At 42.7% G+C, this 4,804-nt stretch overlaps 1 pseudogene; it reads left to right on the top strand.

Annotated features, from left to right (window-relative positions):
- Positions 1 to 1,907: 1,907 nt before the first annotated feature.
- On the top strand, positions 1,908 to 4,422 carry LOC105887658 (annotated as a pseudogene).
- Positions 4,423 to 4,804: the final 382 nt, after the last annotated feature.

The following is a 4,804-nucleotide window of genomic DNA, read 5'->3' on the forward strand; positions in this document are numbered from 1 at the left end:
GAGAACAATGTAACCTAAAAATTTGTACCCTCACATTAATTTGAAATAAAAAACAAATTTTAAAAAATCTTGTTCTTTTTGTTTTCAAGGTCAGGATGGATTCTAACCTTCGACCTCTCTCATCTTTCTGGATGTCTATCAACTTAGGTCTTCTGCACTTGGACCCTGGGGGGAAAGCACGGACCCAGCATGGGAGGTGTGGGAGGGAGGGATTTTAGATGACTATGGAGCCTCTGCCTCCAGAGACAGGGAGTCCCCTCCCAAGGCTGTGAGCGGAGGCTGAGTGACTGCTCCACACCCCGGGGATGGAGGCTGCATTTTAGGTGCTGGGGCAGTTTACTTCTCTTCTCAAAGCCAGGTTTTCAAAAACCTGCTGTGTGAGTGCGCTGGTGGACGGCTTTGGCTTACGCCAGCTGTTAAGTGGGCTGAGGGATTCGGATGGCACTTTACAAGGCTCATTCACTACTCATTAATTCAGCAAATGTTTGCTAGGTACCTATCACAGGCATACCTTGCTCTATTGTATTTCTCTGTGTTGCGCTTCACAAATATTGCATTTTTTACAAATTGACATTTTCTGGGAACCCTGAGTCAAGTCTACTGGAAAGATTTTTCAGCAGCACAAGCTTACTTTGCGTTCCTGTGTCACGGTTTGGTAGTTGTTGCTGTATTTCGAACTTTTTATTTTTTCTTTTTCTTTCCTCTTCTTTCTTTCTTTCTTTTTTTACATGGGTTTTACTCTGTCACCCTCAGTAAAGTACCATGGCATCATAGCTCACAGCAACCTCCAACTCTTGGGCACAAGCAATCCTCTTGCCTCAGCCTCCCAGGTAGTTGGGACTACAGGTGCCCACCACAACGCTGGGCTATTTTTTAGAGACAGGGTTCTCACTCTTGCTCAGGCTGGTCTCAAACTCCTGATCTTAAGCAATCCACCTGCCTCAGCCTCCCAGGGTGCTAGGATTACAGCTGTGAGCCACCTTGCTCAGCCTAAACTTTTTCATTACTATCGTATCTTTTATGTTGATCTGCGAGCTTTGAGGCTACTATTGTAATTGGGGGGGGGGTGCCACAAACTGCACCATATAAGACAGCAAACTTTCTCAATTGTGTTCTGACTGCTCTATAGATCATCTGCTCCCTTCTCCTTGGGCCTATTTCCTGAGACACAGCAATGTTGAAATCAGGTCAATTCATAACCCCCTGCAATGGCTTCTAAGTGTTTGAGTATAAGGAAAAGTCACATTTTAAATCAAAAGCTGGAAATGAGTGAGCTTAGTGAGGAAGGTATGTCTAAAGCCAATGTTGGCTAAATGCTTCACTTTTTGTGACAAACTGTTAGCCAAGTTGTGAATGCAAAGGGAATTTTTTTTTTTTTGAGACAGGGTGTCACTTTGTGGGTAGAATGTGATGATGTCACAGCTCACAGCAACCTCAAACTCTTGGGCTTAAATGATTTTCTTGCCTCAGCCTCCTGAGTAGCTGGGACTACAGGCACCTGCCACAACGCCCAGCTATTTCTTTTAGAGATGGGGGTCTCACTCTTGCTCAGGCTGGTCTCAAACTCATGAGCTCAGGCAATCCACCCACCTCGGCCTCCCAAGTGCTGGAATTACAGGAGTGAGCCACTGCAGCTGGAAACAAAAGGAAAATTCTTGAAGGAAATTAAAAGTGCTTCTCTAGTGAATACACAAACAATAAAAATGCAAAACAGCCTTATTGCTAATATAGAGAAGGTTTTAGTGTGTTCTGGATAGATGATCAAACCAGCCTAATCCACAGCAAGACCTTAACTCATTTCAATTTTATGAAGACAAGAGAAATTAGGAAGCTGTGTGTGGGAGTTGGCCACGGACTGGAAAGAAGTTCTTCACCGGTGCTTAGCGACGCCCAGCAGGGGTCCAAACAACAAAAAAAGTGAACAAGAATTAAAAGATTAAGAAATGGATTTATTTACCAAATACTATTCAGAATGGAAAGGAGGTAGAAAAAACACAAACAAATTCTATAAGACCACTCCTTGGTTTTATTATCAGCTGCCAACTGCAGGTGAAGTCTTAGTCCAGAAATTAAGAGAGGAATCCAAAGCTCTCTTCCTACAGAGGAAAAGCAGAGATGTAAGATAATGAAAAATTACAGAAATTATGGTTTTCGCTGGACAAACATCAGATACCATCCATGGTTGGTGAGAAAGCAATGATCAATTATGAAAATTTTTTGAAGATCAGTGAAAAGGCTGGACTAAAGTGCGAGCACTTTTTCATTAAACTCCTTCAAAAAGTTCATTTAGCACCCCTTTGCTGAGCTCCTTCCTACAGATTCATACGGAAGAATTTCCATCCTGCAGTGCTTTAATTGTGTTATAAGTTTAGCTTCATCAAACAAGAATAGGACTCAGTTTATTTAAGGTTGCTGGGCAAAGATACCTGTGGGAATTTAGAAAACTACATATTACAACCTACCCCTACTTTGCCACAATTAGAAGGGCTGGAAAAATCCTTATACTCCTTTTATGTTCTTACAGCAGTTAGGAAGTTCTTCTTTTAGACCTTCTAAGAACAGGGAAGATAAACATTCAAGACATTTCAGCCTGCAGCTTCCTAGATGATTTACTGGAGCTCAGGGATGAGGAACTGTCCAAGGAGAGTCAAGAAACAGATCAGTTTTCTGTTCTTTCTGCCTTAAGGGCTGGCGGCCAGTATTTGAATCTTGATAAGGATCCCAATGGCAAGCTCTGTAAAGAAGAGCTCTCCGCTGTGGAAGAGCTACCAGGATCAATGTTTTCTTAGACTGTGATTTCCAGGAGACTCTCACTTATGATGATGAAATGGACTATAAGATTTACCTGGACTCTGTTCTCGCATTAGAAAACAGAACGGAACCTGCAGCCCTGCAATATATTTTCAATCTGCTTGATATGGAGAACTAAGGGTAGCTGAAAGTCTTTTGCCTTAATTATTTCCTTAGGGTCATACAGGAACTAATGAAAATCCATGGACAGGAAGAAGAGGCGGCAAGAACAACCCCCGGACCGACCAAAGCCTGCGCATTGCTGTATCCCAGCATCCAGCGCCTAGGTCCACCACCGTTGCCGCCACACCCAGGAGAAAGGCTGAAGGGGGTGCTGAAGGGGACAAAGCCCAGGCAAAGGATGAACCCCAGAGAAGACCCACAAGGCTGCCTGCTAAACCTGCTCCTCCAAGCCTACAAAGACCCGTGCAAAGAAGGGAGAGAAGGTATCAGAGGAAAAAGGGAAAAGCTGATGCTGGCGAGGAGAGGAATAACCCTGCAGAAAGTGGAGATGCCAACACAGACCAGGCACAGAAACCTGCAGGTGCTGGGGATGCCGAGTGAAGTGTGTGCACTTGTGATAACCGTGTACTTCCTGTGACCCTACAGACTGAATACTACTTTTTATCAAGTTTTCTAAAAATGCAGAATTTTGTTTTACTTTTTTTTTTTCAAAGCTGTGTTGTTAGCACACAGAACACTTCATTGTTTGGGAGGGAAGAGGTATATGTATGTCACTAATAGAATGTCTCCAAAGCTAGATTGATATGAGGGAAAATGTCTTTTCCCTCTGGTTTTGAGAAACTTCCCCTTGGCTCCCAAGAGGAGCGATTTCCTGATGTTGACACACAACCACCTTGGCACAAACGCCCTGTGGTATGGAAAAGCTAATTTGTTTTCATGGCCTATTCTCCCTCTGTCTTCAGCATAGTCTTAACTCCCTTAAACCCAGTCACCTCTTGGGACCTGACCCCCAATAACTGGTTACCAGTCTGTCAAGGAATCTGGACTTTTCCCATAACACCACTGCGATGGCATCCCTCAAAAGAGCAGCGGTTCCATGTGTAGACTGTTGGATCTTCAGATAAATTCTGCCATTTTCATTTCATTTCTTGAAAGTCAAGGTCAGTTTGTGAAAAGTTATTAAACAACATGCTAAATGTGAAATGTCAACCCTCACTCTAAACTTCCCTGTTCAGAGCCCCAGATGAAGACTTCATTGGGTTTTAATGAGGCTTTCTAATTTTTGGTAGAACATTGAAAAAGGGATTTTGAAAGTTGTTGTATACTGTTAACCATTGTCTGCCCATTCCTACCTAAAATACCAAGATTGTTTATGAAAAGTATCTTTAATAAAGCTGGATACAGTTTGGCTTGGGGAAAAAAAAAGGAAACTCCATGGACAAAATCCTATTTCGTTTCAAGATGTAAAGGACAAAATATTTGACATAGTAAAACCAAAGGATCCTTTGAAAATCTCTCTTCAGGATTTAGTCAACAGTAATCCCACTTCCTTACCCTGACACAGTCGTCACCATTCTAATTGAGCTGAATGGCTTCTGGACTAATGGAAACAGGGAAGCTTTTGTTGCAAATGACAGTGAAAACTCTGGAGACCGTGACGCTACATGATCTCAGAAAGACTGGACTATCTTCATTAAGACATGCTAGGATGCTGCATGCAAAACCTTTGAAGCAGAATCCTTAGAAATGTTCGGAATAAAATACTTCCTATGTCTAGAAAAAAAGAATTAAGAAGCTGTAGAAGAAAAGTTGAAAGCTACCAGATGTTCGTGAGGGTTAAGGAAAGAAGTTTCCTCTGGAACATAAAAGTGAAAGGTGAAGCAGTAAATGCTAATGTAGAGGCTGCAGCAAGTTATCCAGAAGAATGAGGACAAAGGCGGCTGTGCACTAAACAACAAATTTTCAGTGTAGATAAAAAAGCTTTATAGTGGCCGGGCGCGGTGGCTCACGCCTGTAATCCCAGCACTGTGGGAGGCTGAGGAGGGAGAAT

The sequence above is a fragment of the Otolemur garnettii genome, unplaced genomic scaffold (assembly GCF_000181295.1).
Source record: "Otolemur garnettii isolate 467f Iridium unplaced genomic scaffold, OtoGar3 scaffold00101, whole genome shotgun sequence".
NCBI classification, from domain to species: Eukaryota; Metazoa; Chordata; class Mammalia; order Primates; family Galagidae; genus Otolemur; species Otolemur garnettii.